General features: G+C 40.0%; 3 pseudogenes across 2 annotated transcripts; 1 reads left to right on the top strand and 2 right to left on the bottom strand.

Annotated features, from left to right (window-relative positions):
- Positions 1-184: 184 nt before the first annotated feature.
- LOC114304836 (1-phosphatidylinositol-3-phosphate 5-kinase FAB1B-like) lies at positions 185-26,940 on the bottom strand (annotated as a pseudogene). The gene is made up of 15 exons (XR_014358052.1): positions 25,466-26,940; positions 23,796-23,975; positions 20,691-21,248; positions 19,713-19,866; positions 19,211-19,555; positions 18,876-19,022; positions 17,945-18,779; positions 17,518-17,849; positions 11,674-11,797; positions 11,424-11,582; positions 10,644-10,919; positions 4,109-4,153; positions 2,513-3,744; positions 1,339-1,605; positions 185-805 (listed from the first exon to the last, which is right to left on the bottom strand). The product of XR_014358052.1 is annotated as a 1-phosphatidylinositol-3-phosphate 5-kinase FAB1B-like (transcript).
- Positions 4,226-5,043, top strand: LOC145814840 (plastidic glucose transporter 4 pseudogene; annotated as a pseudogene).
- LOC114301763 (binding partner of ACD11 1 pseudogene) lies at positions 4,562-10,130 on the bottom strand (annotated as a pseudogene). Its single transcript, XR_014358051.1, has one exon. The product of XR_014358051.1 is annotated as a binding partner of ACD11 1 pseudogene (transcript).

Here is a 26,940-nt window from a genome sequence, read left to right as displayed (position 1 = left end):
TCTAAGTGCAACTATAATTTCCAATACTTCAGATGCACTGTTTTTTTTCCTGGGTAATAACATTATGGGAATAAAATAATATGGATTAACTTTATTTATCTTTTTTTTTTGAATAGTGAATTTTACAGTAATATGCAAAGTTGAAATCAAGAAACTAATAGCAACATTTACAATATTACTCTGATGAAACAATAAAACGTGTATATACACATGAAACCATTTTATTGCAGAAATGTTATCAAAAAATGTGCTCCAATAAAAAAAAAATTAATAAAAAAATCTCGGCATTAAATAGCCATTTATTGCTTCTTATGTGAGCAATTAGCAGTCCTCTTTTAGGAAATATGATGAAGCAGCCATCCAAACATTTATGAGAGGGAGAAATGGAAGGGTAAGGCATTATGGTATACCAAGAAACTGAGAGGCAACTGATATTCCAACTTACAAATTAACAATATACAGCAACACAGCTTTAATCCAAAGATGCACCTCCTTGTGAGTTTTCTTTGCCGCAAAGGTTTGACTGGGATCCACTGGCAATGATTGTTGGCCGCGGAGACCACTGATCTGGCACCATAATGAAATAAGCAGCCATAGCTTTTCTAAAGCGTTTCTTGTGCTGCATGGGAGATATCACTGTTGGAGGTGTGTTTTTAGGTCCAGCAAGGATGCCGGACGCCTTCACCCAAGTTTCAAGGTGTTTGTCCCATGTATATTGCCTCATGAAATCAATAATCCCAAGGACCAACTCGTGCTTTTCTTCATCAACGCCAGCTAGTAAAGAGTAATCCATTACATAAATTGACTGCAATAAATCGATAGTCATTACATTAGGGAAGTACATAATGTAAGTCACTACAGAATAAAAGATCATGATCCAACAGAGTGAGCAAAAAAAACATCACAATTGGCCTAAATGAACAGAATGCCAAACAACTGACTTTATTATTCAGTCTTAATCTTGTAGCAGAAAACTAAAATGTCTCTCCCAGACCACACAAGTAATTCGAGTGGAAAGAAAATGTATTTGGCAATGATTACCCAGTGTTTTAGAGCAAGGAAAATGTAACCAGTCAAAATCCTTAAGATGCACAAGGATAGGTGTATAATAATCATCTAATTGAGTTTTATATTTTTATTATTATATATATATATATATATTTTGCAATAGTACCAAACCCTTCTCACCATCATAATAATGAAAAATCAATTCATCAACACATACAAATAGTCTCCTACTAGCATAAAATCAAAGAATACCACAATACCATTTAGGCACATATGAGCACATTTCAAAAAAAACAAAATTCAAGGCAGAGAGTTAGTTCCAAAACTTACAGCAAGAAATGCAGTATCATTCCAAACAGCTCTCTCCAGCAACCGCTTCGCCTTGTTCCCCACAAAAATTGGAGAAGTTGGCATGGCTTCAATCAGGTTCTGGTCAAGGAGAACTTTATTGCTTCCACTTGAATCTGGATTATACCGTGACCGAGAAGATCCCTTAAGGTCCTACAGTCTTGTGACATTACGTCCAAAGAGAAGATTCTCCATTACCAAAACATCTATTCTTGACTCCTTTCCTCCTTTAAGATGCTTTGACGTAACCTTCAAGAAACCAAACAACAAAAGGAAAAACAAATTACAAATTTAAAGGGAAAAAACTTTATCAAACCAATAAGAAACGCCGGGACACGTAAAAAATTTTAAAAGAAATAATTAAGTAGAATAAAAAACTTGAAGTTGCTGCAAGTACAAGAGAAACAAACAAGAATGTTTGGTTAAGATCGTGACAACAGAAATAACATATATGATATAACAGGGTTTATGGAGTTTTATGAAGCCAACTCTAATGGATTAATATTCCCTGGTTAGTTATGCGGAGTTGTCTCCTTAAACAAGTCCGACAACTTGTCTAAAATATTTTAATTTCCAGTATGAAAAGGTGAAGAGACGGGAAGGGCACATTTATGACATAAATGAAACCATTACACGTTTGCAACCAAACACTTTCTTAGATAGAATGACCAAATATCCTGAAGTGGTTGACTTTGTGTAGCTAAACCAGACTAACTTGATCGACTGTTCACATGCAACTCACCATGGATAATATCCAAAATAAACAAATAAATAAAATCTGAAAGTATCTTCAAACATCCAATTGAAAACACTTTGTGCATCCATATTGCGTCAATCAAGACATAGTAAGTACCATGGTAACTAGTGAATTTTTTTATTTTTTTGGTTAGTCGTAACTGTGTGAGATAACAGGTGCCTTGAGATAGAAAAATATGTAGATTCCATCACAATTGGTTGATTGATGCATTAGGAAAGGAAAGGAAATGAAAATGGTAGTCAAGCCAAAATGCACTTCACAACATGGAATATGGCTTTCGAACTAGAAGATTGGAGTTGAGCCAGCCACCCAACAATTCTAAAGACAATTTCAAATTCCAATTATTTTCTAGATGAATTGGCAGTCATACTCTTCAGACATGGAAAACATAAATAATACCTGGTAAATGCCCAAGATCTTTGCCAGGCAAGTTGGGCTTCCTGAACTAATTGATTCAGACAAATACTTAAAATAAGCTGGTGCAAACTCGATGAACGACTCCAGCTCTGTCTTTGTAACCTGTTTAATGATAAATCGGTCATCTTGGGTTTTTGCAAAGAAGACATTACTCTTGCCACCCTGTGCACCCCACTTTCTACAACGACTGAGGGAGCGTATGAAATCCAACTCAGAGGGGCAACAAGTCCTTCTCAACGCCTCAAATCGCTTTGCATAGTAACAAGTCACAGTATACTTCACATTTCCAAGAGGGCCATCATCTGTGAAAGATACTATGGTATGCGAAGCCTTTGTGAACAGGAGTGGATCCAACGCTAAGGAGCTCCGAGATCCAGACATGGATAAACTGCTCTCATCAGTAGAGCCAAGACTCCTAAAGGACTCAGAAGTTTTATCATCAACAGAGTTGAGCGAGAGAAGATTAGTTGAATCCAAAAGCAATGATGAGACTGAAGATTCCACACCATCTTTAGGTCTCTCGGGCTCATTGGATATTTGGGTATGATAATCTGGTGGTGAGAGAAGTGCATATGATATAATACTGGTAGGTTCATCATCATAAACTGGGACAACAGTATCATTAACACCCACAGGAAGAAGTAGCCTGGCACCACCTTGACGCACCATCTCCCAGAATGATTTGACATAGACAGGATTATATTCACTAACTTTGCCAACAATTTGAGCATTCAATGAAGAATTCTTGTTCAACGAGTGATAGAAATTTAAGAAGGGCATCCCCACCCAGCTCATGGAGTTCTTTTGCTCTTTGAGAGGGACTGAAAAGCCAAGAGAATGAGCCACCTTAGCCCCATCTTGGTCATCAGTATGGTTCTTCAAATCTGAGTTTGCAGCACCTGAATCAACCACATCTGAAGAACCTTCCATAACTTTGTTAGCATATTCACAGCCAGTCCCTTTAGGTGTTACACCTCCCGGGTGATTTTCACCAGTCCATGCCGCATGCAGGGTAGCAGATAAGTTTTCCTTAATTGGGAACTGCCCTTCTGAAAGAACCCTTCGTACATTTTTTGCGGACTCCATATTGTTTGTTTGATCAGTCATATTTCTGCCAGAAGAAAGATAAACCTCAGCCTCCTTCCTACAATCCAGGTCATGATCCATGTCTTCTCCTTTACGAATTTCATTGGGTTGGTTAGTGTTAAAACCTATCACCTACTTCACCCACTTAAACCTACTCCACTAAACCTAACCCACTACACCACTACCACCTCACCTACTCCACTAAACCTAACCCACTACACCACTACCACCTCACCTACTCCACTAAACCTAACCCACTACACCACTACCACCTCCACTTCACCTACTCCTTACCTACTACACACTCACCCTCTTCTATATATAGGAATCATGAATCATTGTAATAAATATAACATTATATCAATCAATAATACAATCAATATCTATACAATTTTCTATTTCTCTTTATACATTAAAATTTCTACATGGTATCAGAGCAAGGTTGAGCCTAGCATTTTTGCTTCACCGGCGGGCGGCAGCCTTGCCTTGGCCGCCCTCCGGACCTCTCATCTCTCAACTGTTTCTGCATCACTTCCACTACGCCGCGAAGCACCGGATTCAGCTCCTGGATTCGGTTCAGGTAGAAGTCAACGAGCTGTCTTGATGTGAGCTTCTTGCCGTTTACTTGCTGGAATTGGAATTGGCATCTCATCTGCTATTGTGCCACTTTACATATCTGAGATCTCACCAACTGAAATTCGTGGCACACTTGGATCTGTCAACCAACTGTTTATCTGTATTGGGATTCTTGCAGCATTGGTGGCTGGGTTGCCCTTAGCAGGAAACCCTTTATGGTGGAGGTCAATGTTTGGTATTGCAATGATACCCTCTGTTCTATTGGCATTGGGAATGGCATTTTCTCCAGAAAACCCTCGGTGGCTTTATCAGCAAGGAAAAATTTCTCAAGCTGAATGTCTATAAAAACTCTATTTGGAAAAGAAAAAGTTGCTGAGGTTATGAATGACTTAAGTGCAGCTAGTCAAGGTTCTTCAGAACCAGAAGCTGGTTGGTTTGATCTTTTTAGTAGCCGCTATTGGAAAGTTGTCAGTGTTGGTGCAGCACTTTTCTTGTTTCAACAGTTGACTGGAATAAATGCTGTTGTATATTATTCTACGTCTGTATTTCGCAGTGTTGGAATCGCATCTGATGTTGCAGCCAGTGCTCTCGTTGGGGCATCAAATGTTTTTGGTACAACAATAGCATCCTCTTTGATGGACAAACAAGGAAGGAAAAGTCTTTTAATGACAAGCTTTGCTGGAATGGCAGCTTCAATGCTATTGCTTTCCTTGTCACTCACTTGGACGGTCAGTGTGTGGGAAGTAAATACAGAGAGCAGTGAGTCAAGCCTGAAGAAGTGTAAGACAGTAACCTGCACAGTTTCTATTTCAGCACAGAAAGCAAAGTCTCTCTCTCTTCCTTTTAATTAAGTGTTTAAACACCCTACACACCACCTCCACCCACATGGGTTGGTTCCCACTTTTCATCGTCAATATGTTCACACTCTCCTCCATTTGATTCCAAAATCCATTATTTTTATTTATTTTCTCCAAACCACTTTCCTTATTTCCCCCATCTTTCATTTTGATTTCAAATATATTTTTATTATTTCTTTCTTTATTTTTCTTTCACATTATTTTTAATCGTTTTCAAATTCCATTCATACCATCTAGCTTTGCACACCAAACCATATTTTATTCTTCTCAGGGATAAACCCCGATCACATTTTTACACACACAAAAAAAAAAAAAAAAAAAAAAAACCAAAAAAACAAACACAAAACGATTTGTTCTCTTTTCTGCAGACGGTCACCCACCGACCTCACTTCCTCTATTCTGCCGCCGGTCTTTTCTTCTTGCCTCCGTCCTGGGCGGCCCTTGACGGTGTTGCCTCCGTGTTTCCCACTCCACTGGGCACGATCACTCCTCCCTGCTCCTCCACTACAGCATATGGTGGACCTCCAAATCGGAACATCACGGTGGCCTTCCGCTTCAGCTCCTTGTTTTCTGTCTTTAGCACACTTATCTCTGCTCGCGCATCCTTATACATGCGTTGGAGCAGAGCCAGCTGGGAGTTTAACTGTTGCACCTCATTTGTCCTGCTCTGCAGCCGGTGCGACAGGTTTGTGACCGCAGTCATGGTTTCCACACATGACTTCAGAGTATACTGATTGGCCTCAATATCAGTTTGCACCGCCATTTTTTGCTCCACCGACCGCATCGGAAAGTTCAACGGAGCAAAACCAGAGGTGTTTGGTTGAGGTTCACTGGCCACCGCACCAGTTATTTCTCTTGTGGACTCGTTCAATTCTGGAAAGAGCGTGAGCAGACCACGGGAAGAGGAGGCCATGTTCTGGGTAGCTGGACGGGAAGAAGAGGCCATGTTGCTGAGTGTTTCAGAGACGGGTTGGTTACAGAGTATTACAGAGTTTCTCTCTCAGTAAAGGAAGAGTTTTTTCAGAGGATTTTCAGAAGTTTTTTGTCTGCCTCAGCCTCAGCATCAACCTTGGTTAAATAGCCGAGGCAGCCACGCGTATCGCGCGCCACTTAACGCCAGACGACAAACGGGCGCGCCAGCCAAGGCACTCACGTGCCTCGCCATCATGTCCGGTACACCTTTTTATGACTTGGGCTCGCCTTTTGATGGCACGCCTTTTTATGGATTGGGCACGCCTTTTGATGGCACGCTTTTTGATAGATTGGGCATACCTTTTGAGGGTGCGACTTTTTAGGGGTCCGACAAGACTCTGTAAACTGTCCTGACATTAATTCCGGTTAGTTTCTACAAGGGTCCGACAAGACTCTGTAAACTGTCCCGATATTGATTCCGGTTAGTTTCTACACGGGTCCGACAAGACTCTGTAAACTGTCCCGACATTGATTCCGGTTAGCTCCTTTATGGGTCCGACAAGACTCTGTAAACTGTCCCGACATTGATTTCGGTTAGTTTCTACAAGGGTCCAGCAAGACTCCGTAAACTGTCACAACAACTATCACAACATTGTCTGCTACAACGGTCCGACATGACCCCATAAACTGTCTTCTACATCGGTCTGACACAACCATCCAGTGTCCTCTACAACGTTATGACACCACCATACAGTGTCTTCACCATCGGTCTGACACGACCATACAGTGTCTCCTATCCTCTTTTCTTTTATGTATTCGTCTATTTTCTTGTTTTGTTACTCTCTCCAAACTCAAGTTGGCTAGTTCCTATCCCCCTTGAGTTTGCGGGGGGCTGTTAAAACCTATCACCTACTTCACCCACTTAAACCTACTCCACTAAACCTAACCCACTACACCACTACCACCTCACCTACTCCACTAAACCTAACTGTAGAAATTGATGTATAGAGAAATAGAGAATTGTATTATTGATTGATGTATTGATGTATTTATTACAATGTTTCATGATTCCTATATATAGAAGAGGGTGAGTGTGTAGTAGGTAAGGAGTAGGTGAAGTGGAGGTGGTAGTGGTGTAGTGGGTTAGGTTTAGTGGAGTAGGTGAGGTGGTAGTGGTATAGTGGGTTAGGTTTAGTGGATTAGGTTTAAGTGGGTGAAGTAGGTGATAGTGGTAGGTTTTGGTACATTTTTAACAGCCCCCCGCAAACTCAAGGGGGATAGGAACTAACCAACTTGAGTTTGGAGAGACTAACAAAACAAGAAAATAGACAAATACATAAAATAAAAAAGGATAGGAGACACTGTATGGTCGTGTCAGACCATTGGTGAAGACACTGGATGGTGGTGTCATAACGTTGTAGAGGACACTGTATGGGGGTGTCATAACGTTGTAGAGGACACTGTATGGTGGTGTCATAACGGTGTAGAGGACACTGGATGGCGGTGTCAGACCGATGTAGAAGACAGTTTATGGGGTCATGTCGGACCGTTGTAGCAGACAGTGTTGTGACAGTTGTTGTAACAGTTTACGGAGTCTTGCTGGACCCTTGTAGAAACTAACCGGAATCAATGTCAGGACAGTTTACAGAGTCTTGTCGGACCCATGAAGGAGCTAACCGGAATCAATGTCGGGACAGTTTACAGAGTCTTGTCGGACCCATGAAGGAGCTAACCGGAATCAATGTCGGGACAGTTTACAGAGTCTTGTCGGACCCTTAAAAAGTCGCACCCTCAAAAGGTGTGCCTAATTTTTCAAAAAGGCGTGCCATCAAAAGGCGTGCCCAATCCATAAAAAAACGTGCAATCAAAATGCGTGCCCAATCCATAAAAAGGCGTGCCATCAAAAGTTGCGCCCTCAAAAGGCGCGCCCACTTCATCAAAAGTCGTGCCCGACAGAAAGCGTCGAGCCATCAAAAGGTGAGCCGGAGACGCGGCGAGGCACGTGAGCGACAGAGCGGCGTGTCGGCCGCGTCGTCAGTGTCAATATAAACCAATGCGGAGGCGGAGGAAACCAAACCAGACTGAAACCTCTGAACTTGTCATTCTGAAACAATCTGTAAATACTCTGTATCCAACCCTTCTCGGAAACACTCAGCAACCCAAAAAACATGGCCTCTTCTTCCCGTTCAGCTACCCAGAATATGGCCTCTTCATCCCGTGGTTTACTCACTCTCTTTCCCGACCTCAATGAGTCAACAAGAGAGAGAACTGGTGCGGTGGCTAGTGAACCTCAACCAAACACCTCTGTGTTTGCTCCGTTGAACTTTCCGATGCGGTCGGTGGAGCAAAAAATGGCGGTGCAAACTGATATTGAGGCCAATCAGTATACTCTGAAGTCATGTGTGGAAACCATGACTGCGGTCACAAACTTGTCGCACCGGCTGCAGAGCAGGACAAATGAGGTGCAACAGTTAAACTCTCAGCTGGCTCTGCTCCAACGCATGTATAAGGATGCATGAGCAGAGATAAGTGTGCTAAAGGCGGAAAATAAGGAGCTGAAGCGGAAGGCCACCGTTATGTTCCGATTTGGAGGGCCGCCATATGCTGCAGTGGAGGAGCAGGGAGTAGTGATCATGCCCAGTGGAGTGGGAAACACGGAGGCAACACCGGCAAGGGCCGTCCAGGACGGAGGCAAGAAGAAGAGACCGGCGGCAGAGTAGATAAGAAAAAATCCCGCCTGTGGATGTGTTGTTTGTTTTTGTTGTTGTTGTTGTTGTTGTTGTTGTTGTTGTTGTTTTTTTTTTTTTTTTTTTTTTTTTTTTGTGTGGTGTAAAATTGTGATCGGGGTTGATCCCTGAAATGAATAAAGCAAGTGTGTTTGGCAAACTCGAATGGTAGGTGTGGTAATGCAGAAAAATCAACTGGAATGATTATTATTATTATTATTATTATTTTTTTTGTGCAAATAATAATAATAATAATAATAATAATAATAATATTATGGGTATCATGGAGTGGGTGGTGGTACAAAAAAATATTGTGTAGAAAAAGAGGGAGATGGTGGAAAAATATTGTTTAGACAGAGAGAAGGCATGTGAGGTGTAAAGTGGAGGACAAAATAAAAGAAAAAAAAAAAAAAAGTGAGAAATGTGATGATTTCTGTCCCTTCGCACAAAAACAGTACCACTACCACTCTTGGTGATTTGGCCGGTGCGGGCTTTGAAGATTGCTCGGATTTGGTGATTTAGGTGACTCGGATAAATGAATCTGCGCAAATTCATCCACCATTTTCCTTCGCTGCTCCTCTTCAGCCATTCCTACCTTCTGTTTTGTCTTTTGGCCAACATCTCCAGCTGCCTTTGCAACTTTACTAAAAACACCAGTCACCCACGTAGTTCCAGTTTGTACATACGGGTTCTTCATTATGGCTGATCCAGCACTACTGACTTTTTGCTCAGCAACAGCATATGCTGATTTGGTTTTGTCAGAAACCTGAAATTTCTGATCTACTCCCCGAACTTTCTCATTAACAACAGAAGTCCCAGCGCTAAACTTTTCGCTAAGCCCGATTTTTTTGTCAAAAGAAACAACCTTAGCTGTGGCTGTGGAAGTCAACTGGTGCTTCTCATCAAAGGACTTGACCTTGCTGACCGCATCTTTGCCTAACACAAAGCCCTTTGCAAGCACGCCGCTGACTACATCCTCTGCCTTCCGAAAAACAAATTCAGAACCACCTGCGGTTTTGTTTTCTGTTTTAAGAGGAGCTGCAAAAGCAGCAGGTGGAAGCTGATAATCTGGATCCAGATTTATGGTGACGGTCAGATCAACTATTGTTGCTCCCGAAAGTAAGACTGCAGTCTGTGCTCCTTGCGAATCCTTGAAGGTAACAAATGCTATTTGGGATCGCTCAGTATGACTCAGCATTTCAACATATTCAATATCACCAGAAAAGGAAAAGAACTCCTTGACGTCTTGCAAAGTTGCCCCTAGGGAAACATTGCTGACTTTAATGGTTCTTATCGACATCGAGAGAATCAGGGATCGAATGAGAGAATAGGACGATCTGGATTGGTGATCTTCAACAATGGATGGACGAAGGTATGTGTACAAAATTTTAGCAGACTAGGTTGAGGTCCGGCGGACGGCTAAGGTGAGGTTGCCGCCCGCCGGTGAAGCGAAAATATTAGGTTCTAAACCTGCTCTGATACCATGTAGAAATTGATGTATAGAGAAATAGAGAATTGTATTATTGATTGATGTATTGATGTATTTATTACAATGTTTCATGATTCCTATATATAGAAGAGGGTGAGTGTGTAGTAGGTAAGGAGTAAGTGAAGTGGAGGTGGTAGTGGTGTAGTGGGTTAGGTTTAGTGGAGTAGGTTTAAGTGGGTGAAGTAGGTGATAGTGGTAGGTTTTGGTACATTTTTAACACTAACCCACTACACCACTACCACCTCCACTTCACCTACTCCTTACCTACTACACACTCACCCTCTTCTATATATAGGAATCATGAATCATTGTAATAAATATAACATTATATCAATCAATAATACAATCAATATCTATACAATTCTCTATTTCTCTTTATACATTAAAATTTCTACAGTTAGTCATGCAAAGACTTCCCCATTGGTTCAAGTTTATATCAGGCTTTCCATCCAGAAGAAAGGAGTCACAGCTACTGAAGCTACTGAACCGTTTACCAGGCTTGAAGTTGCTTTCATCTCAACAGGCCTGTCACTAGAACAGACAGATTTCTCCTTCGGTTTTGCTGTCGAACTGTTCATGCCTTCCTGAACACTCTTGCTATTTAAACTGACAATGTATATCAGACGTTGATCCCAGATATAAGAATGGAAGAGTAACTGCCTCCTAAGTTTATTAATCTGAAGAATATCGATTGCAGGTTGGCCAACTTTAACTTCCCTATTCAGTGCTTGCTGTACTGATTCCTGAAACAAAACAAATTAAACAATTAAAAAAGAAAAAGGGGAAAAAAAAAAAAAGACACACTGCAGGAAGTGATAATAACTTCCTAGCTAAAGGAAAATGAGTGATGTGTCGGGCAAATTGTTTGAGGCAAGAAGAAACAGCAATTGCCTTGATTGCAGCATACAATATCAAGGCCTCCTTGCATTGTACATCAACTAGGGGAAATCGTACATGATACATCAGGTTGAAATTGAATACCTTAGTTTAGTTGGATGATGATATTTTCAACATCTAAAAACAGAACATAAATAATGTTTTAATTCCATCTCTTAGACGATGAGAAGTTTATATTTGTCAAGAAATAACAACCTAGCATTTATTCATGACATTGCTCATAAGAAAATGGTCTGATTCATGTACAGGTCATGAATCTGTATTCTGCAGAAGGTGGGAAACCTTATCTCGTGCAAATCCAGCTCAGAAATAGGGAAGAAAGGCAGAGATCAAGAACATCAACCAACTACCTCAAATTCTTCTTTCTCTTTCTGTAGCATCCCTGCCAGTTCTGCAACTCTCTTTCTTGATTCTGGTGCTTTCATGCCACTGTCAAGTGATGTTCCCTCCGAAATTTGACGGACAGCATTGTACACCTCAGCAAATAAGAGATCTGCCCAGCTTCTGATCTATTGTTTCACATAAAATCAATCACCAAATGAGAAATGCAAACTATTAAATTACCAGATGAATCCAAATCAGTACATGAGATATATGTACCTCATCAGCTTCTTTTCTTATCCAGTCCTGATTATCATAATTAAATTCAAGTTTTGGGGGTGGGAGATACACAGAATGAACATCAATTGAAGCATAGTGAAAGCAAGCAACCGTTCTTCCAAAACTGCACATGAGATAAAATAAAGTAAGAGGATGACAAAGATTATGCTTAATTAAGCCAAGCCTCTAAAGTTCATAAGCGCCCTCATGCTTGCGGCTTCTGCGACAAGATGTCCAAGGAAAGGATATGTTGGTGCCTGCTAAGCTATCTAAGCATGTATTTATATGAAAAAAGTTCAGAGCAGAAAGCCCATTTCAATTGGAGACTTCCTTATAAACAATGATAATTGCAAGAAAAGATAAGAAAAATGTTATTTCAAACAACGATGCGGCACTCTTAATTGAAACAAGATTTTGAAAATTAGTGTCTTGCATTAAAGTGTTCTTCATGCATTATTCTACAAAACGTCTCAAGCATATAAATTTATAAAATCACTTGAAGTAACTAACCTGCAACTGATATAAACAAAACACATACATAGTAGAGAAGACATCAGAATCTGTAGATATGACTTAGAAAATATGAGGAAGAAGAACTCCGAAAAATATGAGGAAGAAGGAATATATTTCTGTTATATTCAAAACTTCTTATCTTACAAGACCAAATGACACTCCTTATATAGGAGATATTACAAATATCATTATAACCCATTATATGCCACTTACATATTATATATTACCACTATCTACCACTAACATATTATATACATGTCACTATCTACCACCAACACCACTATCACATATTCTATACATGCCACTATCTACCACCAACACCACTATCACATATTCTATACATGCCACTATCTACCACCAACACCACTATCATATTATATACATGTCACTATCTTATTATTAACACAAATTTCTAGCACTCCCCCTCAAGCTGGTTTGAAGATATCTTCCATAGCCAGCTTGCTAGTCAGCTTATCAAATTGCTTCTTGTGTAGTCCCTTCGTTAGCACATCAGCTAATTGTTCACCTGTTGAAAGGTAGGTCATACAGATTATGCCAGCATTGATTTTCTCCTTGATGAAATGTTTATCCACTTCTATATGTTTTGTGCGATCATGTAGAACTGGATTATGAGCTATAGATATAGCTGCTTTGTTGTCACAATAGACCTTCATAGGTGTCGGGTGAGAAAGCTTTAATTCTTAAAGAATTCTTTTAATCCACATTACTTCACAGATTCTATGGGCAACAGTTCTGAACTCTGCTTCTGCACTACTTCTAGCTACCACATTCTGTTTTTTACTCCGCCATGTAACTAGGTTCCCACCTACAAAGGAGCAGTATCCGGATGTTGATCTCCTGTCTGTAACACTTCCTGCCCAGTCTGCATCTGTGTATACTTCAACTTGAAGATGTCCATGTTTCTTGAACAGTAAGCCTCTCTCTGGAGTTCCTTTCAAATATCTTAAGATCTTATAAACGGCCTCAAAGTGCTCTGCCCCTGGTGAGTGCATGAACTGACTTACCATGCTGACTGCAAAGGCAATATCAGGCCGCGTATGAGACAAGTAAATCAATTTCCCTACAAGTCGCTGATATTGTTCCCTCTCTTTGACTTCTTCAGCCTTAGCAGCTTGTAACTTCAAGTTAGGCTCGATCGGAGTCTCCACCATCTTACAACCAAACATACCTGTTTCTCCAAGGAGATCAAGAACATATTTTCTCTGATTAACGAATATACCTTCCTTGGATCTTGCAAATTCCATTCCGAGGAAATACTTGAGGGCTCCCAGATCCTTAATGTGAAATTCTGTTGTGAGTTTCTCTTTGAGGGCTGCTAACTCTGCTTCATCATTACCAGTTAAAATGATGTTATCAACATAAACAATCAAAATTACAATTTTACTGTCTTTTGAATGTTTATAAAATATTGTGTGATCTGCTTGACTCTGCGAGAAGCCACAACTGATAACTGCCTTCCCAAAGCGTTCAAACCACGCTCTTGGTGATTGTTTGAGTCCGTATAATGACTTGTTCAATCTGCATACTCTGTCGCTTCCAAGTCGCTGCTCAAATCCCAGCGGTAGGCTCATGAACACCTCCTCTTCAAGATCACCATTGAGAAATGCATTTTTAATGTCAAGTTGATGTAGAGGCCAATCTGAATTTACTGCAAGAGATAACAGTACTCTGATGGAATTTATTTTAGCAACAGGAGCAAACGTCTGCTGATAGTCGATCCCATAAGTTTGAGTGAAGCCTTTAGCCACCAGTCTCGCCTTGTATCTCTCAACGCTTCCATCTGCGTTACATTTTATCGTAAACACCCATTTACACCCAACTATTTTCTTGTCTTTGGGTAGATCAACTATCTCCCAAGTACCACTTCTCCTTAAAGCATTCATCTCCTCCATGACTGCTAATTTCCAATTCGGATCATCCAATGCTTCCTGTATATTCCTTGGAACAAACAAGTGTGAGATCCTAGATGTGAAAGCTCTATGGTTTTTAGACAGTCTTTGATAGGAGAGGTAATTTGCAATAGGATGTTTAATGCAATTTCGGACACCTTTCCTAATTGCTATAGGAACGTCAAGGTCGGAAATAGAAGGAATAGGATTACCTAAAATTTCGATGCCAGAACTCGGGTGGACATTCGGGTCATTAGGATGGACATTCGGGTCATTATTCCTCAGATGAAATCGCTTCCTAGTATAAACCTGAAGCTCAGGATTTAGATCATTTTGTAGTACTTCTCCCCCTAAACAAGAATCGTCTTGACTAGGCACCATAGAACTTGGTTCTCCTAAGTGATCATTATCAGACAGATGTGGTTTTTGTGTAGGATAAATGACATTGGGGAGCGGGATAGAAATATCCCAAAAACGGTCTTCTACTCCACTTGTCTCCCCCTGAAGAGAAGTGTTGGGGAAATAGGATTTTGTTTCCACAAATGACACATCCATACTCACATGAAATTTCTTGGTTTGAGGATCGAAACACTTATACCCCTTTTTGTTTGAGGAATAACCCAAAAAAACACATTTTATAGCACGATGGTCAAGTTTTGAACGAAATTGACTGGGAACATGAACATAGGCAGTACATCCAAAAACTTTGGCGGGTAAATCAGAAAACAACCTCGTGTTAGGAAAAAAAGTTTTGAGACAATCAAAAGGTGTTTTGTATGTTAACACCTTTGTAGGCATCCTGTTTATCAAATAAGAGGCTGTTAAAATTGCTTCACCCCATAAATATTTAGGAACATGCATGTAAAACATTATAGCACATGCTACTTCAAGTAGATGTTTATTTTTTTGTTCTGCAATGCCATTTTGTTGAGGGGTATCCCGACATGTAGATTGATGAAAAATCCCATTTTTTTCCAAAAACTCACCCAACTGCTCATTGAAATATTCTGTTCCATTATCAGAATGTAAAATACCAATTTTGGTTTGAAATTGGTTTTCAATCATATTGTAAAAATTGGTGAATAAATTTTTCACGTCAGATTTTTTATTCATCAAATAAATCCAACATAAGCGGGTATGGTCATCAATAAATGTAACAAACCATCTTTTACCAGAAAGAGTAGTGATTTTAGAAGGGCCCCAAACATCACTATGAATCAAATAAAAAGGTTTGGAAGCCTGGTAAGGTTTTGGCAAATAAGTAGAGCGATGAAATTTTGCAAAAATGCAACTTTCACAATGAAAAGAAGAACAATCAATCCCTTTAAATAATTCTGGAAATAAATGTTTCAGATAAAGAAAACTAGGATGTCCTAGCCTATAGTGCCATAGCATTATTTTTTCTCGAACAGAGATTGAACTAGTACTATTAAAGCTCTGAGCTTTTTTATTACTAACAGGTACTTCATCAAAGTAGTAAAGATCTTCAAGCATCCTAGCACGCCCAATCATCATCCCCGAGTTCTGGTCCTGAAATTCACAATGGGATTCAAAAAATGTAACACGACAATTAGAATCCTTAGATAGTTTACTGACAGACAAAAGGTTACAGGCTAAGTTGGGGACGTGAAGAACAACATTGAGATTAATTTTCTCAGTTAGTTTAATAAATCCTTTTCCTGCAATAGGTGAAAAACTACCATCGGCTATTCTGATTTTGTCATGACCAGAACAAGGAAAATAGGTGCTAAATAAATGGGAAAAACTAGTCATGTGATCGGAGACACCGGAATCTATGATCCACGGAGAGAAGTTTAGGCAAGAGAAGGCTTTAGGATTTCTACCTGTTTGTGCCAACAAAACACTAGGAGTACCGGATGAGGAGTTAGATTTTATCAGCTTTAAGAGTTAATCAATCTGCTCTTTGTTGAAGGGACCTGAATCGGCTTCATTAGCGGTAGGAAAGCCACGATTCTTCTCTCCTTGTTTGTTGCTTTTCCAGTTGACAGGTTTGCCATGGATCTTCCAACACGTTTCGCGTGTATGGCGAGGTTTGTTGCAAAAATCACACCAGACCCGCGGCTTATCATCAAACCTGCGCTGGTAATTTGCAGCCTTGTTGGCCGCAGCATCGCTAATTAAAGCAGAAATTTCAATTGATTCACCAGTACCTTTTTTCTTAAGCATGACGCTCCTTCGGCTCTCTTCCCTTCTGACTTCGGCAAATACTTCGCCAATGGATAGGAGAGGAGGTCTGCCAATAATTCTTCCTCGCACTTCATCGAACTCAATGTTGAGGCCGGCAACAAACTTGTAAATATGGCTGTCGTCCACAGTTTTCTTGTGGTGGTTGCAGTCGTCAACCGATTTCCATTTGTATGTGTTGAAGATGTCAAGATCCTGCCACAACCTTTTCAACGAATTGAAATATTTGGTGACGGAATCATCTCCTTGACGAATCTCTCCCAACTTCAAAGTTAATTCGAAAACTTGAGATTGATTTCCTAAGTCAGAATACATCTGACTAACATTATCCCACAACTCTTGTGCAGTAGTATAGCACATGTAATTAGAGCTTATATCCTCCTCCATAGAATTGACCAACCATGTCATAACCATGGAGTTTTCAGTGTCCCAACTGTCGAATAGCGGATCATTAACAGCAGGAGCCTTCTTGTCACCAGTGATGTAACCGATCTTTCCTTGCCCATGGATATACATCCGGACAGATTGTGACCAGCGGAGAAAATTATCACTATTTAGGCGAATGGTGGTGATTTGGACAGAGTGAGAGTTGGACGTTTTCACCGGAATGGCAGCGGCAGGGGTTGAAGTGGTTTCGGACGTGACTTCTGACATGGCTATGACGGTTTTAGGGCTGCTGTGTTTTTTGTTGCTCTGATACCAACTTAGAAAATATGAGGAAGAAGAACTCCGAAAAATATGAGGAAGAAGGAATATATTTCTGTTATATTCAAAACTTCTTATCTTATAAGACCAAATGACACTCCTTATATAGGAGATATTACAAACATCATTATAACCCATTATATGCCACTTACATATTATATATTACCACTATCTACCACTAACATATTATATACATGCCACTATCTACCACCAACACCACTATCATATTATATACATGCCACTATCTTATTATTAACACAAATTTCCAGCAATATGTCACAAGCATGTCCAACATGACTGGACATGCATCACCATAAGCATAGAGCCAACCAAAGATTTGGTTTTTAACAAAAAGGAACAAATAGATAAGACGGAATCAGAAAACGGACCATTCCTAAATGTTTGAATATTTATGTTGACAAAAATCGTTCTTAGTAGGCAAGGATTGATTATGCTTGAATACTGCATATTTACTGCATAAAACATTATTTAAAGAGAAAAAAAAAATTACCCATAGAACCGTAGACAATCTCTGTGAAGGGAATGACCGCAGTTTGCAACCCTGCTTGCAGCTGCATGGTTTGAAAAGCTAAGCTCCAAAAATTTCCCAAAAGATAAACTCCATGCGGCATCAGACATTACTACTCTTCTAGTGGCGGGAGGGAACCCATTGGTCCGAGGACATCGCAGGCACCGATGCCACATCCAGATTTTTCCTTCTTGTTCCCCTGGGAGAAGGAACTCGGGGTGCTTCTTAACAGAAATTGTAAGACTACCTTGCCGATGAGTATAGCAATGAACATGTGCTTCTGATGGCATCTCACATGATGGGCACCGGTAGCTCTAGGAAAGAAGACATGCTTATTCAAACTCAAATTGAACTGTGGATTTCCCGGAAAAGAAATATGATCATAATAAGAAAATAGAAGAGATCTTACCTGATCAAACAAATGGTCGCGTAAAAACCGCCCCAAAGGCTTATCAAAGGTTCCATAGTATTTAATGCGCAAGAGGTGAGCACGTTCACATACAGTTCCCTTCCACACACAGCGTGCTGTTAAGGACACCAAAATGCTTTGATGGTCAGAGGGTGAGGGAGAAAACTCTTCTCTCAGAGATCCCACCTCCCCATGGTTACTGTTGCTTTCTTGTGCTAAGGACGCCAACTCTGAAGTGCGAAAATGATTAGAAGTTAAATTATCATCTCCCAGCACTTGGCCAATGTTGACCATTAATGTTTCCTTGAGACCCACATTATTGTTCTCCTCAAAGACATGACAAGGGGAGAAAATATTTGGGTAAGCATCTGAAAAGATGCCCCGGAGCAGACACGGAGTCGAGAGAAGCTGTAGATTCCACAGCAGTTCTGGGAGGTTCTGAGTGCAAAGTTTGAGAGATAGGATCCTTAGTCAACCATGTTGACTGTGCCACTTCTGATTTCCATTTGGGGGAAATGATAGCTGATGAGGCAAAATCTGACAAGTTATTTTTAGATCTCTGTGATTCATCAAGGGGATGAGCACCCTGAGGCTGAGGCTTTTGAGTCTCAGGAGCAATAAAACCAGGTATGGTAGATATGGACCGGCCGATACTTGGGGATTTATTAGGTAATGCAACGGTTATTGGAGACTTTAAAGGAAGTTCTGGCAGAGAAGCACCTTCATCAGCAAGAAAAGATGTCTCTAGAGCCAAGTGATAAGCGGCAAAGACTCCATATTGGACAACATGCTTCACTCTCTTCAACTCATCCCCACTGGCACCCTTGAGCAAAATCTGAAAGAAAGATATGCATGCCTCAGTTCCTGTTGAAAATTTTAATTATGCATTACATGGGCCAGATGGATTAAAAGGATAACTAAAGTACTGTACAGGGGTCCACCAGTTGCATAATTGAACCATTAGGGAATTTGCAGGCATTAACAACCCCAACCCATCATTCTGAGCTGGAGTGCATATTATTGACGATCTTGCTAGCCTGCTTACAAAATATTTCCTTGTCTCCAATACATCATTTTTCTACACTCACAGAAACTAGTTTCAAATGGATAGCCTAGATGAAAAAACACAAACAATTCTCACCGTTAACTAACATTTATGAGGTCACCATGATACTATTAACAAAGTGTTACAGTGTGTGGGCCACACATCTATTTTTTTCCATTTTAAAAAAAAACATACTGAGGTGTCTGTATTGAAGGACTTACAGTACAACCCGATGGCTTCGAGCAACCCTCAAAAAACATCAATGTCATCGTCAATTTCTTCCCACTTTGTTCCGCACTGCCATGCTCTTCAAAAAACTTGTCCACGTGGAATGAGTCACAATATCCTATTTTCTGTGATGTAAGACGATCGATTGAAGGGGCTATTTGAGCACCTGTACAGTGAGCTACACGCTCTAGAAGTGGCCTCTTGATATTCAGAACAAGTGATATATTTTTTGCAAGCAGGTATTCTTGTGCGAATCGGGATACTGATTTCTCTACCAAAAGAACATTAGGATGATGAGCATCAATTTTTGCAACAGCCATCTTCAAATGGTCCATTTCCTGTACGGGGTTGTAAAACATGACAACAAGGAACCAAGAAATAACCATAAGCAAGCAAACAACTGATAATTCATCAGCTTCGTTCCTCATTGTAGACACACATACTCAAGGTGATCATTTTACAAATATAAATAAGTAGCAAGATTGAAATCAACACCTGCTGCAACAAAGTATCAAAACTTGACTAGTGGTTAGAAACCCGTTGATATTCCAAAGCCCCTCCAAGGATTAGGAATCGTGGTTTATCTATTGTTGATGCCATTCGCCGATGGGCAACATTTTTCCTACACACAACTCCCTTAACCACCGTACTAGAGAATTAAAACCAAAACTTTGTTAGCATGAGCATAATTGGTAGATAGGCACAGAAATACATAAATTTAAATCAACAATACCTAATCCTAACCATATAGAGTTAGTCATTTGAATTGCTTTTTCTAAATTTTACCCTTTTTATGAAATTAAGATTCTTTTCTTAATACATGCATTCCTTGTAAAATATTATTAATAATACACATAAAAGTTGCAAATTTTTGTTAATTTACAGGTGTGATATCATTATAAATATATTTTTTTCTTTCTCTTCTCTACAAGCATATTCAAATATTTTAGAATATATATATATATATATATTTACAGAAAGAAAGAAACAGCTTCTCTTTAGTTCCTCTCCAAATTCCGCAGATCGATCATGTCAACATTCCAAAAAAGGTGCACAAAGGAAAAATATGTTACTAAGCATCTAAACCATAATTAGTTCTGCGAAGTCATGCACAAGCCCTGAGAAGAGAACTGAGAGTACGACATATCAATTTGAACATGTGTGACATTTCCACCTCTATTGTACATGGTCCGGTCATTGATCAGAGTTTCCATCATTAGTTTCAAAATCTCAATAATTCAATAATCATGACCTAAAACACTTTAAAAGTGCGAAAAGAACTCGTCAGTAGCTACTAGTTACCAAAACCAAATATGATACTGAATTGTAAATTACTACAAGCACAAAGTTAGAAAACATTATGGACAACGAGATGTAAGTGAGACCTCCAATAAATGGAGAAGTTAGTTACATCTGTAGATAGGGCAATAAAAATGGTTCACTGCAGAAAATATTATATAATCAGAGAAGTACCTATCAGTGTGACGTCCACAAGCTATACATTTGACCTTTACATATCCACCAGGGTCCATTCCTCCACCCTTACTTGTATCTGGCTTAAGAAGTGTGGCAGCTTCCCAGCACAAATATGTAATTATATCCAACCAACTCACTTTGTTATCATCCTCACCCAAAGGTAGATTCTCAACTTGCAGAAGCTGAGCAACCAAAGCTCTAAAATGCCCATCAACCACATTCTTCATGGCTTTCCTGTGTTCTTCACTTGACCTATCCTTATTATGGAACTGACTGTTACCAAAGCTTCTTGAAGAGCGTAGGTTACCCCACTCTCCTGTAGCATCATCATCCTCCTCATCAAACAAAACAGCTTCTCTCTCGTCCTCTTCATCTTCAGGCTCCGTAGGGAGCCAAAGTAGCCCATTGTTCTCAAAATCCACAGGTTCAGACTCCTTACTATCCACATTATATACAGGAGAAACTTCACACCCATCAACATTTTTGCAACTGGCTACGTCTTCCTCAACCTTTTTGATTCCTTCCAATTCAGGTGTCTCAAGGCACCTAGGTAACTGTCAAGACCCGAACCCGCCCCCATGGGTTAAGGACGTAACCGGCCAGTAATCCTAAGATTACCTACGGCCTCAAACCAAAACAGACTTAACACATCAGAGTAAAGGGGCCAAACGGAAGCAAAAATTTAAAACTTTGTCCATAGAGCCGTGCTTATATGCACATTAACAAAACCATACTCAGATACGTTAATAACCCACATCAAAAATACAGTTTCACAAAATTCATTACAGACAGGATCATCCAAACGAGTCAACCTATAACCGACTATGTACAGACATACACTAGGCCCTTGCCAACAAGACAAAGCATAAGTACACAAAAAAAAAGGGCAAGGATGGTCTCATGCGTGAGGCACAAGGCTGACTCTCCCAAAACTCATGTTGTCCCTAGCAGACTTCACTGGGGCTAGGTTTGTGCTTCTCTTGGCTCACCTACAAACACATGAATGAGTGTGAGCGATAGCCCAGTGAATAACATCAAGTATGACAGTTACATAACAATATGTAGAACAACATGCTCCAAACGGCCTTGGACCCAATTTATACTTCTAATTAGCAAATATATACGACTATACGAAATGCAAATCAGGTAACTGTAGTTCCAACATTCTGGCCTTTGGCCCATTGGGTTTCCATTCATAGCAAAACGGCCTTCGGCCCATTCACTTATGTCGAAACGGCCTTCGGCCCATTCATTTCTGTCAAAATGGCCTTCGGCCCATTCATCTATGTCAAAACGGCCTTCGGCCTACTCATTCATGTCAAAACGGCCTTCGGCCTACTCATTCATGTCAAAACGGCCTCCGGCCCACTCATTCATGTCAAAACGGCCTTCGGCCCACTCACATGTGTCAAAACGACCTTTGGTCCATTCATTTACATCAGGACGACCTTTGGTCCATTCATTTATGTCAAAATGACCTTCGGTCCATTCATTCACATCAAAACGACTTTCGGTCCATTCGTTTATATCAAAACGACCTTCGGTCCATTCATTCATTCCTGCCAGACTTTTGTCCACAATCCCAATTAACAACTCATAAAGTTTATAAGGGACTAACAATTGGACATTGACGAGCTTTCGAATATAGATATTACTCACAGTGATCGGCTTGTGGATTTGCCCTGGAGCTTGACCCTACACGTTTCATGAACACAAAAGGGTCATTAACAGTTCAATCCGTTCTTTAATTCACATATTCCTCTTTAGGCTTTATTATTATCTCATTAACTCATTTACAATGCTTAACATATGCCTAAGAGTGCTTACAAGTGGAAGAGAACGGAAAACGAAACACAGAACGTATGAACAAAATTCCAGAAATTAGGGTCCCCGCTCGAGCGTCAATTTGCCCGCTCGAGCGGACCCTTAAGGCCTGCAAAAGTACTGGTTGCATGAAAAATGCGCTCGAGCGTGGAATAGAGCGCTCGAGCTGAAGGCTCGTCTTACAAAACTCCACGCTCGAGCGTGAGGTATCCCGCTCGAGCGGACATCCAACTCTGCATTTTCCCGCTCGAGCGGACATCAAAATTCTGGGTTTCCCAGATTTTGTTCTTGAGCTCCAAATCGACTTTTCCAGCTACATTACTTGCATGCAATGGCTCAAATCACACATTTACACATGCTAACATGCTACTAATACAAGATTACAACATCAGGAAGCTCAATTTCATGATTTATCTACATGCATGTCCCAAAATATCTCAAACCCCTCATCAACATGCTCAAATTCAAACATTCAAGACTTATACTCCCATGGTTTGTGCATGCATGTGGGAGATGCTCATCATTCTCAACTCAGATGGTACAAATGGTGATCAAAACATGAGTTTCAACCAAAACTCTATATGAATCATGTGTTTCAAGCTCAAACATGCAAATTCAAAGTAATTTCTTACATGCATGAGTTCTTAAGACTTCAAACTCAACAAAAATCAACTTATTACATGCTCTTGATCACAAACAACCCTTGAATTTACAAGATCACAATTTCAAACTTACGAATTCAAGACCCAATGCTTACCTAGAGGCTCAATCTTCCAAACTATAGCAATTTCTTGAGTTTAATCCTCCAATTCTTCACAAATTTGAGCCAAACACCAAACTCTCATCTTTTCCCTCTCTCTAGCCGACTCCCTTATCTCTTTCTTACGTTTAAGTTAGCCAAGAGGAATAACAAGGAGGGTATTTGAGTGTATAGAGCCTCACTAAGTCACAATATAATAATATAGAGTAATTGGGCACTCATTTTACCAACTTAATCAACTTAATCTGGTCCAAATCAATTTTTCAATTAAACTTCACCGTAGGCTCTAAAAATTATGCCAATCACAATGGCGTAATCAATTTCGGGTTCTGTGGCCGATAAGGCCCTCAATTTAATTTCCAAAGCAGATTATTCAAACAGATTTTCCTACGATGAACAGATAAAACTTCAAAATCATATATGTTTGCGTAATGGCACACAAAATCATGCTAAACACATAATCATAAACAAATTAAGGACCAATTTAGCATAATACAGAACAGGGGTATCACAGTAACGAGGAGGAACTCATGTTTTTTGTGCCATGGTTCTCGGCATCAGGATGCACTTCATGTAGTCCATAGAGGTGGTCAATCCCATCATAACTAACAGCACCATAATAGTCATCAGATTGAGGAAAATGACTGGTTCCAGACTCTGTTCCATAGATGCCATATCCATCATCCTCATCATCACTTCTAGCACACAGAATAAGCAGGAAATAAATGATCAATCAACAACTACAAAGCGTAAGTTCATGAAATTTGATGTGGTTGTGATTAAGATTATTTGTTGTGACAAATCACAGCTTCAGGATGAAATAGAAAAGCAACAATCGCACAAACACACACAGACTTTACATAGTTCAGACTGAAGCCTACATCCACAAATGAAAGACAACAGAGAAGTGATCACTGTGGAGAAAAAGAAGGCACAAGAGGATTGCTCTTTTACACAAACCCCAACCCCCTTTATACAATGAGTTCTCTACTCTCCAAAACCGCCAAATCAATAGGTCCAAATACAAGACAAATAACCCCAACACCCTTTTTCCCAGGCCTTGAGGATTTCAGCCTCTTCATGGCCTTCAAGAAATGCCACTTGGATACTGAATTGAAGGCACCATTGAGACATTAGTTGTCGATACAGGGATGTGATCATTATGTGATGCCCATCACCTACTCAAATTCAACAAAAGAAAAATACCTCCAGGAAAAAATTTCAAGCAGGAGAAGGTATACTCATACTTACTGCGTGCAACTTGTGATTTAACAAAACATAGCATGATCAACAGCGCACAGCTGTACCCCAAATTTTCCAAATAACTACTGACAGGAGAAATTTGTTCAAATTTACAATAGCAGAATTTTGCTCCAACAAAATAAATAAAAATTAGAGAGATATGATACACTTTTTTGACAAAACCAGAGATCATGATTTTCAGGGTTAACTGCTGCTTTTAAAATACCACGTCTGTAAGTTGAATGGATACTTAAGGAGAATCAACTTGCTGGTGGATCTTGTTCATGCTTTCCTTTTGGAGCACTTTTCAAAGTCAACATGAAAGTCTTGAGATTAAAGATAGATAGCATACAGTATCAGATAATGCCAAATATTGTAACATGATAAAACAATATAGTTTTAGTTTCTATTTGTAACTTCAATTTTGTAAGTGTTTCAATGTCTGATTCTGGTTTACATTATTTTGTGATAATTTGTGCGTACTACAGATATCAACCACTAGCTAGTAGGTTGTGTCGAGGACCCCCATTAACATCAAGCATTGATACTTAAAGCAAGTTATCACGCACCATCATCCCTTGTATATATATAAGAGTCCAAACACTAGAAACACATACATAATTCTGGGTGCCAGATGCAACTGCCATTGTGAAGAGCATCACATTTACCAAGTGAAATTATACAAGGTGAGTTGAAGAAGTATATTATCACAACACAATACAAAGCAAGGGAAACAATGGCCACTTCCAAGTTTGAACCACACATCAAATCACTTGTTCTACTTATTTTAACAAGCATAATCATGAACAGTAATGCCCACAAAAAAAAAGTATATCTATGTAATTAACATTTCTGAATAATAAACTACTGACAACATTTGGAGCATTGTAGATTCATTATTAGTGAAAAGGGGGTGGGGGGGGGGGGGGGGGGGGGGGGAAGTCACCTGTTCACGCAAAAATCAAGTTGGTTAGGAAATGAATCGCCAGCATCTGCAATGGAATTTGAGCTCCTCTGATATGTTAGCTGATCTTGCTCAACTCTAAAAGGATCCTTTTGAAGAGATTTTCGAGTACTCTGGCCAGTACTATATGGTACCCGATGGTATGGACCAGTTGAGTACTGTGTTGAAGCAACACTGCTGTTGCTGTTGCTGTTGCCGCTGCAGTTAGTGTGGCTGCTAATCAAACTTGTGGTCGATGGGGACGGACTGAGGCCTGGGCTTAATGCAATTTTCCCACTGTCAACCACAGCTGTGCTCTGTTCCCATTGCTTAAGGCAATAATTACAGACCCTAATCCTCTCCCAATCCTCGCAGCGGGGGATCTTGTGGTCATCAGGAGGAGCAGGAACTGAATTAGCTGTGCACTTGGCACAGAAAACACGTCCACAGAGGCGGCAGTGGTGTCTGCGGTTAAATAGGGTAAAGTGGGAGTCACAGTCGTAGCATACCCTACAGCTGTGATCGGGCATCCAAAAATCCCTAGGCATATTTGCTGGTTCCATCATCCTTGGGATCCATGATTTGACAATGTCAACTATCTCAGACAGCTTATAATTGTAATTATCGGGGCTACCCATAGACAAAGATCCCACTTCATCCCATTCATCATTATAAAATGTTCATTGGTTACTTAATTTACTACTGTAAACCCCAAACTGCATATTCCTATTCATATTCATATTCATATTGATTACTAACAGAGATTCGGGACACAACCATTTTTTAAAATAAAATATATAAATTTGAACAGAAACTAACTAGAGGGCCAAATTGGATTATACTTTTTTCTGTTCCTACAAATTTGTGAAGAATAACGAACAAAAAAAAAAAAAAAAAACCCACGCTAAGCCGGAATGACTCTCATGATTATTGCAGCAGTTTAAGTGCAAGTAGAGCTTAAAATTGGATACCAGTCAAGTCAGCATCCCCATGGAAATAATCGGAAGACAGAAGCACAGAGAGAGAGAGAGAGAGAGAGAGAGAGAAGTTGATTGATGATGACGATGACGATGACGATGACGATGACGATGACGATGAAGTGAAAATCGAATCCTACTGGAATCCCCCAACCCAAGTCAATGCTTGGTTTGCTATTAAAACTTGTCAAAATTTATAGACCTCAGGAGAAGGAGGAGGAGGAAGAGGAGAGGAGGAGTGCAATCAGCAAGAATCGAATCGACAACCATTCAATGCGACACAAGCTTCACTCACAACCACACATTTGTTACTCGAAACCAAGCAAAGACTAGACTAGTAGTACTAGTACAAACAAGCACCAATTCAAAATCCCGTGAACACTAACAACTTCTTCGACTACCTTCTTCTTCTCCTTCTTCTCGACCTTCAACATGGGCATATATATCTCTATATCTCTACACGTCACACAGAGAGAGAGAGAGAAAGAGAGTCTTAGGAAA

The sequence above is a fragment of the Camellia sinensis genome, unplaced genomic scaffold, assembly GCF_055761805.1.
Source record: "Camellia sinensis isolate YWXY unplaced genomic scaffold, ASM5576180v1 Unanchor13, whole genome shotgun sequence".
NCBI lineage: Eukaryota > Viridiplantae > Streptophyta > Magnoliopsida > Ericales > Theaceae > Camellia > Camellia sinensis.
Note: the sequence above shows the minus strand (reverse complement) of the source record. Positions and strands in the feature narration are given on the sequence as shown.